This window comes from Pagrus major, chromosome 16, assembly GCF_040436345.1.
Source record: "Pagrus major chromosome 16, Pma_NU_1.0".
Lineage (NCBI taxonomy): Eukaryota > Metazoa > Chordata > Actinopteri > Spariformes > Sparidae > Pagrus > Pagrus major.
Genome location: NC_133230.1, coordinates 14304813 through 14317843, shown reverse-complemented (window position 1 = coordinate 14317843; position 13031 = coordinate 14304813). Strand labels below are relative to the sequence as shown.

Sequence of the window (13031 nt, the reverse complement as noted above, 5' to 3'; positions counted from 1 at the left end):
AGCTCCAACTGATTGAGCCATACAGAGTGTTTCGGTTTCATTTGTCTGGAGTCTGTTCCTGAAGAGTTCAAGCCTATTGCCAGACATGAATGTTGATAATGGACCATTCTGCAAAACCCTGGACCTAACGTTCAATGACAACGTGTTTTAAAATAGTACATATGCATGCATTTATGATTAAATCTTTATAAAACTCACTCATTTAAATGATATCAAGGCTTAAGGTTATGCATAATTAGGTGCAAGGCTGTTTTCGAGTGAAAGCCATCCATTGTCTGCCATTCGGTGCGAGTAGCATTAAGTGGGGTTTAAGAGCTTGTTCGTTGAGCGCACGCTTGCAGGGTTGAACATACAGAAATGTAAGTACATGTAAAGTTTAAACATATCTGTGGTTCGCAGGAAAGTACAATGCGACCGTTTATTCTGGTGACTGAGTTGACGGACCCCACGTGTGTTATGAAGAATATGAAATTGAGCCGTGCAGAAAGTTTTTGTTTAGTTCAGCTCTGTTTTGAGAAACTTGTTCCCAAAAAGTTGATGAAAACCTGCCTTTCACACTCATCGTCTGTATGAAAGCGACACTACAGTTAAGTGAGAAAAAGCTTTTTTGTAATTTGAGTGAACAAACCCTTTAACAGCTACTTCCGGGCCTAATTCAATCCTGCACAAAACTACTTCCACTTCCGCCCTGTGACGGGCTTTTTCTGAAACTGCATCCCATCTCTTGCCTCCCATCCGATCCTGCGTGTCCTCCTGCTGTGTGCATGCATTTGTTCGGGGAGTTGTGTCTTGGTTGGCACCCAGGTCCCAGCTGTCGCAGTGGAGCGAATTTGCGCCAAGCCGGATACCCACGGGGCACACTGGAGCCAGAGGCTGCCAGCTGGCCCACCACTCTCCTCCCCACCTCCCCCAACCACTCACACACACACACACACACACAATCCTCCCTCTATCTCACACCCAAAAACTCCTCCATTGACCTCTCAAAACTTGCCCACCACCTCCTCCTCCTCAATACGCACATTTAGACACACTCAGGGTGGGCACACGCCCAAGTCTTGGCATGTCGGAGCTGTAAAGGCGACAGGAGTGTCAACAACATCACGCCGCTGCTACATAATCCTCCTCATCCTCCCCGAGCACGCCAGCGCAGACACACGGCCGCAATCAATAAATCAGTCCTCGCACTCAACACGTCTTAAGGAAAAAGAGGCGGGCGGGAGTGTTCACACCGCCGGGACAGAAAGTGATGTCATCCTTAATTCTGGTCGACTGTTTATTATAACCATGCCAGATGATAATAGCTGAGATTAAGTGGTCGATTTGGAGATAAATATGCAAGTGTAATGTGCGAGGGAGAATGTAGGCCAGTTAGACAATCGAGACATTTAGATGTGGCCGAGGGATAAGATGAGAGCGACTTTTGTTCCTTGATTTGTTGTTTATTCCCTGTTTTGTTGCCATAGATCCTAAACTGCACAGTCATATTGAAGCGGTTATTGTTCAGCGTTATTTCAGCCCACACATTATGCAAATCGCGCCCGAGCCAATCAGCTGCAGAGGCTCCACAGCGCTGGGTTCTCAGACTCAGAAGAATACTTGTCATCCTGCGTTACCGTGCTGGATGGTGGTGAGAAAACTGGATGTGTCTCGCCATGTTGGGTTTGGTGCGACTTCAGTCTCAGAGGTGTGGACGGGGTGTCATCTCCTTTGTTGCTTTGACTGCGAGGAACTGATGCCAGTTTGTGCCGGTGTTTGACTGTTCACACACACAGAGTCTCAAGTATGCACGCCTTGATGGAGAGACATTTATTCCTTTCATACCCACAAAAGGCACACAAACAGAGGCACAGACATACTAGTCACGCAGTCGAGCTCCAAGCGCAACGTCAGGTCAGTCGTTGCGGCCGTCATGCCAGGATCTGTTGACGTCAACACAGAAATGCCAAAATATAAACACGTTTGAGTTTATAAAATAAAAAGTTCATTTAGCAATATTTTCTACCCAACAAAGTTTTGTCAACACAGAGGTAAAATTACAAATCAACATGGTCGTCTTCCAACATTTTCAGGCTTGCATGTAAAAAAACAGGACTTTCTCGTCTCTCATTATCTACTCACCGGCATGCTGATGAAGTTTCGTAGCCCATAAACATTTCTGGAGCTTCACAGCAAAAACACTCAAAATTATACATGTTCTGAGTTTGACGACAAATACTCGTCCACGTTTGGCACAACTCCATCTGGGTCAACACACAGCCTGCAGGATGACAGGCCGAACCTTGTAAATGTTAATTTTCAGTGTAACGTCTGCTGTTTGTGTACCGCCCGATCCCACAGATGTGGATCGTGGTTTATAGATGAGTGAAGGATGACATCAGCCGTGTCTTTTGATGTGGGGTTGTATGAGGTACTTATCCCTAATCAGTGTGTGCAGTAGATGACCGTCACCTCTCCCTCTGTCTGAAGCAGCACGTTGCAGGAAGCAGAGCATTGTACTGCAACCTAAAAATATATATATATATATATTTTTGGCGCTTTACCTTGCTGTCAAACAGCCTTTTTCTTTGGCATTAAATTCCCTCTACCGTACAACGTCAATATTCCTACGCACAAGTGGAATGAACATATACAACCCCTCATCAGAACACCTGAACTACCTGAACATGAACGAGTTCCCAGTCGGCAATTTCAACTGGAACGCCCCCTGAGGTCAGATTTCCGACTCAGAAAGTCGGATGCACCTCACCAGCCCTGACATCGAAATCCAAGATGGCTCCTCCCATTATCAACAGCTGTCAAAACTGTTGATTATACTTTTTATTTGCACTTCTGTCTTGTTTGTACCTGTCTCAGACACAGTATGGTGCCACTTCTAGCTGTGAACACGTTGCTTCGATGTTAGACACCGGTTAATACGGTTGATAACGCTAACAATGATTAACAACTGCTAACCCGACTAGAACTGGTATTCTGAGTATTCCACGCAGTCAACACAGTATTTTTGGTTTGTACTTTTGCTTTTGTTCTTCAAGTTCTTGTGTCTTGTTTCCTGCCTTTTGTTGCTTCCATTTTGGATTTTGGATTTTTAGCTTTTGTTTTTAAAGCTCGCTTATGTTTAGTTGCTCGCCTGCCTGTGTGTCTGCGTTTGGGTCCCCTTTTTGAAACCGCGACATGTTTTTTTATAAATAGCAAATTCAAAGTTTGACTTCAAGACGGCACGAGGAAAAATTAATCAATCACCTTATTTACAGGTTATTTTTTGGCTCGGCTTTGGTGCTAGAACGATGTAACGCTCCTTCCCCCTTCGCTTCTGCTTAGGAAAGATTATCATTTGGTCACACAACAGAAAAATGTACACATGGGTTGTTTTAAGCATGCGAACAAATGATTATTCTGTAGGTTTTCTGTTGAATCTTGAATCAATCACGACAGACTTACCATCTTGTTTTCTGGACACAAATGTTGCGCAGCCCCAAGATTAGAGATCTATGACTATTAAAAACAAATCAGAAAAAAATCAAATGCATGAAGGGTGATCACATTTGTGTAACACTGTTTTGGAAAAACGATTGCCTAACAATTGTGAGAGTCTTTATCAGAAGATCTCTGGTTAACCAGAACCCACATACAAGGTTGCACAACAAGGTAGGAGGAATGTTTCTGTTTGTTCCAAACACCCATCTATTACCTGCAGCTGTCATGAATTTTGCATAAATAAACTGCGAGAAGGTTCAATTTTCTCCGAGAATAGATGCAAGCAGGCAGAACTGAAACACAATGAATGGATTACAAATTTCCCTCACGTCCTAGTTTCGTGTGGGCGGAGGTTTGCTGACCGTAAACGTCCCCTTTCTGTTGGCCATCGACCTGTAAGACAAATATGACCCGTGACAGACAAACTGCGTCTGTCTCAATAACAATTCTGGTAAAAGCGCGAGTCAGGACACTGATGTTAATCATTCACCGGGACAGAAATACCCTGACACAGACTATCCCCTGTCCAGGTGGGGAAATGGAGAATGAAAAGCCTCTAAATGAGTATTGACTCATACACACAGTGGATAAAAGTGAGGAGGCCATCAAACAGGCCCGTACTTTAAACCCCTCAGGATACCAGCGCCGCCACGCGTTTCACTCTCCCAGTGCTGTGCCAGAGTGAAAACAAAAAAAGACGATTTCTCACCAAAGGCAGCGTGTTACATCACTTCTTCTGTTCTGTCTTTTTGTTCTTTTTTTTTGTTTTTCTTTTCTCTTTTTTTCCACATGGTTATTAAGCCAGAGTGAAGCCATCAAGCCAGTCACTCACATACCAGACAGATCAAGGCCCAGCAGTGTGAAATGTGTCGGCCATTTTGGCTCTGTCAGAGCTGGTGGCACGCAGAGCAACTGCTCATTAGAAGGCGAGTGTGACAGAGCCTCTCTCCCCTTCACCAGACGGGTTCGACTTCCTCACCCAAACAGAGTGAAGGAGAGAGAAGAGGAGGGGAGGAGGGAGGAGGAGGGAGGAGGAAGGAGGCAGATGGCGGCGGCGAATGAAAGAGTAGGGAAAGCAGGAGCGGGAGGAAGGCTGGAGGGGGAGTGAAAGTGGAAAGAGAGGGAGAGACAGAGCGCGAGAGAGGGCAGGGGAGAGGAAACGTGCCGGCGGATATCATTAGGGTCGGGAGCAGGGCTGTTTAACGAGCGAGCTCACAGCACCCCTCCATCCTCGGTGGCGCCTGCTGGCTGGAGGCCCCCAGGTTCTGGCTCCGCAGTAGGGGCTCCTGCCTGTTCCATCACCGCCGAACACGGGGGGGAGCTGAGGGTGGAGATTTATTTTCTCTCACTACCTGTGGAGCAAGCAGCACATTTGCACAGACACATGCACAGACTCAGAAAACAACCCGAGAAACATTCGCTCAGGATCTCGCTCACACACACACACACAGCCTCGGGGAGGAGAGGTTTACCGCATGCGCTCTTCCCTCTTTTTTGCTCCTGTCAGAGGTATAATTGACTCAGCCTGACACATAAACATAGTGGTAATAACTCCGGCTTCCCCTTGAAATCGAGTGGCAGCGCACACAGCTGTGCGAGGCGCTGGGAAAAGTCACCGGGCAGCGGGCGCCTGCTAGCTTGTAGCATCCCTGCCGTGGCCTGTTCAACTGTGTGACTGCGTCGCCGCCATGGGAGGCTGACCAGACAACATTTGCCTGTAGAGCCATTTCGTGTTTGAATACGTCAGAGGAAAGAAATGGAAAATGGAAATCACAAGGCTGAGAGGTTACGTGGGTTTCACAAGTGACACAGGCAGAATCGCCAGCATAAATGCTAAGGTTAGGTTTAGGCACAAAAACCTCTTGGTTAGGGTTAGGTTAACATCATGTTTTGGCTACAAAAACCTGTTTTTGTCGCCACAAACAAGGCTGGAGATGTCCTGATTTACTGTCAAAAATATCTGACTTATCTATATTTCGTCATTAATCTCTGTCACTGGCTCGGCAGCCTTGTCACCGCCTGCAGCTCCACCACCATCCCCTCCACCTCCCGACATAAAAGTCAGGAAATAAACATGCAATGTGAAAACTGCAAACATTTTATCTCGGTGATAAGAGCAGGGACTCTTAAAAATAAAAATAAATAATAGCTGTTAAGATAAATTAAAATCCACAAATGTGTTGGCACCACGGAGAAAATAATAAATAGATATAAAGCTTCACAAAAATATGACACCTACTAATTGGTTGCACTGATGAGTCTAAACACTGCATATTATCTCCTTATTAAGATGTTTCCTATTTGTCTCTGCAATTAAATCCAGCTGCTCGGTGCGGTTATAACATTTTTTTTTTATAAAGGATAAATCTTGTGATAGTCTGCATGTTTCTAGTTATCAAGAAATCAGACGACTAAAGGCCAAAAACTAACAAGTATAGTTAACAACCCTTTACATATCCTATTACTCTGTGCTGTTGACCTCCTCTGTAGTCAAAAACAATTAAAAACACATTAATGAGTCACACTGTTGACTGCACTGGCTGACCTGTTGCTAGGGGCTGTAGTTTATTCGGCTCCTCTGCTGTAAATACTCATTAACCAAATTCACAGCTTAAAAATTAACAATTTGCTCCTATTTGAGTCACATTTCATGAAAACACCAGGGTCAGGCCAAACTTAACCCTTTTAATTAAACTTTATATTTGAGACTCCCTTATATAAACTTACCTGCATCTTTAGCAAGAAACAAAAACGAGACAGGGAAGACGGAAGGTGCTGACAGACAGGCTGACATGTTTTGATCTTTTCATGGTAGCAGCACAGAGAAATTTCACACAAACACGGGTAAAAAAGCTTTGCAGGATAACAGAACATTCAATGTCCTGGTTTCTTTTAGCTAGGCCTTTATTTACTGGCATTAACGGCACATGTGCATGAATAAAAACAGTTTATTTACAGATCCAGCAGACATGGAGCAACATTATCATTCATTAGTCGTGTTTCTGGCCACCTTGCGAATGTAAGCGCAACGTTCACTCTGCTTTCAATTTCAGAACACATCCAGTAGCCTCTGAAGACCATTTAGCCTCTGGGGGCCAATGTTTTAGTGTTTATATCCTTATATATAGCTTAGCCTTATACTACTATGACTACAAACAGGCTGAAAAAGACTTCCAATATCCAATCTTTTTTATTGCCTGTAGATTCTGGATTCAGGATTTCCACTTTTAGTTTTGTTTTGGTCTCCACCAACTTAAAAATATGTACTATATATCCACTTTGTTCCCCAGCTTATACTTTCTTAATCCGCTATTTATTTGCCCGCTAATACAGGCACAGTGGCGCAGTGGTTCACACTGTCACATCAAGATTCAATTCCTGGCTGGGGCAGGGCCTTTCTGTGTTGGGTTTGCATGTTCTCCCTGTGCTTGCGTGGGTTTCTTTCCCCCCACCATCAAAACATGTGTACTGGAGATTAATTCTCCAGTCAGTGCCCTTAACCAAGGTACTAGCTTAGATCTGGAGTTGTTCCCTGGGGGCCGTACGTTGGCTACCCCCTAGGGTGACCAGACGTCCTGAAAAATTCAGCAATGCAATGTCCCGATCCACGAATCCACTGCTCGTCCGGGATGGTTTAAATGCAGAGAACCAGTTTCACTTCATGTTGTACATTTGATCTTGTTCTTCTTCTTCTTTGGTGCTGCACAGTAAAGGAGTATATTAATGAGAACTTCAAGAAAAACCTGCCTGCTCTTGCTGGGAACTGTCGATGAGAGCAGTGAGAGCGAACCAAAACATTAAATTTGCAAAAAAGGTTAACTGAAAGACACCAAAATGCTCCGCAGAGCTGAGGAAAACTGCTGACTTGGTTATTAATTATCGGTAGGTTTGTCTATCCAAGCGAATACTTTCAGATCTGACCCTCTGCATTTATATATAAATATTGATTCGTGCAGCTTTAGGAGAAGCTGAACTGAATGTAAAGGTTTTCGGATGAAACTTTGCCAGTTTTCTGACCCACTGCTCTCGCTCTGTGTGCACACTGCGGTTGTCCAATTGATTCGATTTCGCAGTCTTCTTATTTGACCTGAAAAAGACCCCTTAAACTTTGAAAGGTTGCCACAGTAAATCAGTGTAACGGAAGTGTGCATTATCCCCTGCAGTGCTGACACTGGTCGTGGCAAAGCTGGCAAGATAAAACCCCTTAAAAAAAAAAAAAAAAGTGGCCACAGAGCGGGGACTGGGAGTTCACGACCGGATGGATGTCGGCTCGATCTGCACTGAATCAACACCCAGCGAAGGTTGATAAGAAGGCTTAAACCCCTCGGCCGGCGAAAGACACTCTCCTGATGCCAACTTACATGCGTGTAAAGAAACGCTATGTACATTCAGCGTGGAGAGATAACGGCACACACAGCCCTCTGAGATCCCAGATGATCCCCGGCAAAATAAGCGACATCAATTGCTATGAAAGGTTTTCATATCAGTCATTTTGACAGGATCAGTGAGAGACGGATGAAGTGGGAGAGGATGGGTTTTAGATGAAAGACAAAGAGGGACAAAAAGCGAAAGAGATCAAAAAGAAGAGAGAGGAGAAAAGTTAAATAAAAGCTTAAAAATGAAAGCGAGAGGAGAAAACAGCGGGGATGGGCGGAGGGGGGTAAGAGCATGAGAAAAACAATTTTGACACAAACCACTGGCTGAAAACAACACGTAGTGAGAAATCAAACAAGATAAGAGAAGGGGAGAGATAAGACGGAGGCAGAGACAAGGCGGGCGTGAGAAAGTGAGGGAAACTTTTCTTTGGTAAAGCTTTAGCGCTGAAGGAGGCTTCGTTCCTACGACAATAAAAGATGAAGGAAAGCAGATGTGATAACCCTCGCTGCTCCGTGTGATACAGTGTCAAGCACACTGGCAAACAGTCGCGGTGTGTGGCCAGAGCCCCCCTATCTGAGTACCAGTGCTCATCCTGACACTCCAAAGGGGCTCAGCGTGTGCACCGTCTAAGATGTTTAATTCATACAGCCGCCTGCTTGTGCTCGACATGAATGTGTGACGGAGGAGGATGGGAATGCGGAGAGTTATGCGCAGCAAGCCGGGGCTGCTGAGGATGATGCAGAGACACAAGAGAGGGAGGGAGGGCTATGTAAATATAGAGAAGGAAAGAGGTAAAAGCCAGTGAATGAAGAAGAAGAAGAGAGGAATGAAAGAAGGTGATGGAAAGAGGAGATGTAGAATGAGTGGTAGGTGGAATTAGAGCAGCAAAACAGAAAGAGAGAGAAGATTCAGGACGGGGAAAGGTGCGAAAGAGTGGAGGGAAATTTCGCAGACACACACAAAGACATAAAAAAACCTGTGGAGATCTCATCCAGGCGGGCGGTGGGAGCCCAGAGTGCTGAGGGTGTGTGTTGCAGGTCTCACGAGGGGCAGGCCGGGGACTGAGCGCTAGCGATTTTCTGTCATATCTCTCTTTCTCTTCATCCCTCACGCCTGTTATCCTCCTCCTCCTCCTCCTCCTCCTCCTCCTCCTCCTCCTCCTCCTCCTCCTCCTCATGCCTCACCCCAACCTCGCCACTGCAGCACGTGTAGAAGCAAAACGTACTACAGTATGTGTGGTGTTTGTAGGCATCAATTTCAATTCAATCGATTTCATTGTGGGATTTGATAGTTGGCCTCAATGTGAGTTTCTCTAAATTCAGAAGCTTTGACTTTGAGAGACAAACACGATTTTAACCTACATTTTAACATAATGTACTTTTTAGTTGACTAAGTGCTGTCAAAACTGTATAAATGGTGGCTGTATTAAAGGTGCAGTATGTAAGAATTTTAGTTTGAAACATTCGAAAAATAAAGTTTTGACATTATGTTAAAGATGTATTGTAGATTATCTACTGAAATTATCATGCTAACCAGTTAACCTCTTTCTCCCAGTGGTAAAAAAAATCCTGTGCTAGTGGGTTAAAGACCAACTTTCTGGCTAGCTGCACTGCTAACTGAGCTAACATGCTAAAAAGTAGCTAAAGTCGTAAAGAGAACATGATTAGCACATGGAATGAATGTATATTGTTTGAAATATGAGTTCAAGAGGTAGTCAACTCTTACATATTGCACCTTTAACTGTTTGAAAAAATCCCTTTCACCTGTGTCTTTCTGCCTCTAGCATATCTTGCCTTTCTAGCTAGTTCTTGTTACTGATCTTAGTATTAATGAATTCATTATTAAAGGTATAGTTCAACAGTTTGCTGTAATACTTATTATCTTGATACCAGAATCATGTCTGTCCTTTCAATAAAAAGCTGAAGTGAGCAGGTTCTTAGCTTAGCATACGTTGGGAAACAGCTAGCCTGACTCTGTTCAAAGGAACAGAGTCAGACTATCTGCTTTTCAGAAACTTGAAAACTCACTGATACTTGTTTCACGTTGGACAATAACCCACTAACATCTGGCTTTTGTCAAATGACTCTGCAGTAGTCCGGGATGTTTATCTGATTGGCAGTGATGGAAATCTTACACCGTGGTGGACACGCTAACTGTTGCCCGTTTGTCTGCAGTTATGCTATGACAGACGTTGGCATGTTAATAGGTTTCCATCTGTCTCTGTTCAAGCAGCGTTCAAACATCATTCAGTTTCTTGAGCTTGACAGAGTGACTGAAGTAAAAAAATTTTTTTTTTAAAAAGTAACCACCGTAACATTTCCACAGCCTTTATACTGTTTTCTACTGTTCCCTGTTTTTCTGGCCCAATCGTGGCATCAAACGTGTCACACCAGGAGAAAAAATTAGATGTTATTTCTTAGTCTTAGTCTTAGACTTTAGTTTTGCCAGGCTAGCCATTTTCCCTGCTTCCCTTCCTTATGCTAAGATAAGCTAGCCCACCCCTTGCTCTGGCTGTACTGAACGGACAGACACGTGAGTGGTATCAATCTTATTTAACTCTCAGCAAGAAAGAAAAGAAGAGCTCAAATTCTCAACTGTTACTTTAACATCATTGTACATTTTCCTTGCAGCAGAAAGTAAATACACCAGAAGACATGTTGCAGAACAAAAACACATTAAACACACACAAATTAACATAACCTTCCCTCCTAAAAAACAAAAATATCAAAAACAAACTAAAGCCCTAGAATTAGAGGGCGGACATTTTGAATTAACAGCCTTGAACAAAACATGTTTGCATTTGTTGCTTTAAATTCAGGGCAGTGTAAACGACAGTTTCATATGTTTGGCTGATTTTTTGAAACATTAGTTAGTCCTTATACACAGAAATGAAGTCTGAGGTGAAGAACGCCACGTCACGGCCAAACAGAGACGACTTCTGCTGCCGCTGCTGCTGTCTGTGGGAAGGTGGAAAACCAACAGCGGCATTTCAGCTCTGTAAATGCTCGCCATGCGTTCGTCATGTCACTGTGAATACACAAAAGCCCAAAAAGTGTGAGCACTCGCAGTCCTCTACAACTGCGATCTGCAGCGTCTCCTGCAGGGTCCCGAGGTCCCTGACGGAGGCTGCTGCGTGCAAACCGAAGGAGACCTGACCCCGAAACTGCAGCTCTCCCACCACAACATCTGTCACATCTGTGCGGTAAATCTTTTTTTTTTTTTGAAAATCTACATCTGCTGCGTGTGAGGAGATGTACACACACATCAGTGTGCGCAGCAACGAAAAGAACAAACAGAACACACGGCGAACACATTTTACATGAAGATTAATCTGTTTATTATATATATACTCATCATGATATCAATATCATCATTAATATCCATCATTAGGCACCTTATATGTAGATAGACTGGGAGTAGAGACTTGGTCTGCATGCCTGTTGGTTACAAAAACACTCAGAACAGAATCGAAACATGCTGTCAACACGGCAGAAACTAAACCCTTCGATTTGTAGCCTCCTGTTTAGATTGTGTTCGAGGCGTCGCTCGCGTGTATGCTTCAACACTTGTTTATGCATAACTAATGAGAAACCTGTGAGCGGCTGTGCCTGTGTTTACTGTTAATTTGTTGAGAAATGTGTGTGTACATAGTGTCACCGTGTGTGTGTGTGCGAGTCCTTTTTTTTTCTGGGTTTGTGTGCATTTCTTCGTGCGTGCCAGCATGTGTGAACAGTTCTTGTGCAATAACGTTGTGTGAGGGTTCAGTCTGCCGTTGTGAAACTGTGCGCTGTGTATCAGCATCTATGAGTGTGTGCCAAACCTCTTACAGGTTTCTCTGAGCCAGTCCGGGCAAGTCCTCGGACATTTTGGCACGGTTGCCAGATCTTGAGCTGGTTAAACCTGGATGTCAGGGTAAGAAATACAGTGGAAAGTTTCCCTCATGCCCCTGGAGGGAAATCTATTCCCTCACTTCCCTACCTGCAAGCCAGGAGCGAGCACACACTCTGGAGAGAAGCAATAAAGAATCAATATTTTACTGCCTACACCCAGGGTTATTACAGTGCTGCAGCCAGGGATATGGATCACTAAAACACACTGCTACATTTGTTAGTTTATAGCCTGCATGTAAATGGAGGTCTTGACCCGAAGTTTAGACTGTCTGCATGAAATTTGAGAAATTTTAATTTCAAAGAGGCTTAGAGTACAGCACTTTCAATAATCCTTAACAGGCACACTAGAGTGCAGACCTGCAAATTTAGCTTGAATACAGACGCTACTTTCTTTACAGGGCCACAATCAAAAATATGATGAAATTCAATGCAAGTGGTTCATATACTGTGAGATCACAAGAAGTCAGCCTTGTGTCTCTGTTCCCTCCGGATTTTAAGAATGCATGGTCCTTAGTTTTGTCAGGCTCTTTTGTGCACGTCTTAATGCTTCAGACCATATCCGAGCAAAACTTTAGGATTTAACCAAAAAGAAATAGTTTGACATTTTGTGAAGTATGCTCTTTATCCGTCTTGCCAAAAGTAAGATGAGAAGAAATATACCTGTCTGCTGAATCTGAAGCTTGACCTAGCATAGAGGCTGGACACAGAGGGAAACAGTTAGCCCGGCCCCGTCTAAAAGGTAACAAACCCGCCTTTCCGCACCACTAAAGCTCACTTATGAACATGTCATATCTCATTTGTTCGTCAGTTTTTGTACAGCTTTAGCTGTGGTGGTGGGCAGATTTTGTTACCTTTAGACAGAGCATGTATAAACCAGTTTGACTTTATGTCATCTACATATTGTGTTGCAGAGATATCTACTGAAGCAATCACTCCCCTGGTGCTCCAAGCTCCCAGCCCAGACCGCTAGCTGCATGGCTAACTAAGCTAACTAGCAAGGACAGCTACAGTTAGCAGCAGTTAGCCGTTACTTTGGGGATATTGCTGCACTGTATTTGTTTTGAGAATGAATTTGACAGGCAGCAAATTCCTACATATTGCACCTTTATAAGAACATAAGAGCCTGACAAAACCAAAGGTACTCCCCTGGTTTCCAGTCTTTATGCTAAGCTAAGCTAACATGAGAGTAGTATCAATCTTCTCATCTCAGTGTGTTTTCAAGTGTTTTCCCCAACTTGCCAAACTCGTCCTTTGATGCCACTTGGAGGTTATATAACAATATCATCA

At 44.0% G+C, this 13031-nt stretch overlaps 1 long non-coding RNA gene across 1 annotated transcript; it reads right to left on the bottom strand.

The window, feature by feature from the left end:
- Positions 1 to 1265: 1265 nt before the first annotated feature.
- LOC141010919 (uncharacterized) lies at positions 1266 to 3771 on the bottom strand. Its single transcript, XR_012180208.1, has 4 exons — positions 3692 to 3771; positions 3442 to 3495; positions 3244 to 3313; positions 1266 to 1922 (listed from the first exon to the last, which is right to left on the bottom strand). It is a non-coding gene; the product is annotated as an uncharacterized lncRNA (long non-coding RNA).
- Between the last annotated feature and the right edge of the window lie 9260 nt (positions 3772 to 13031).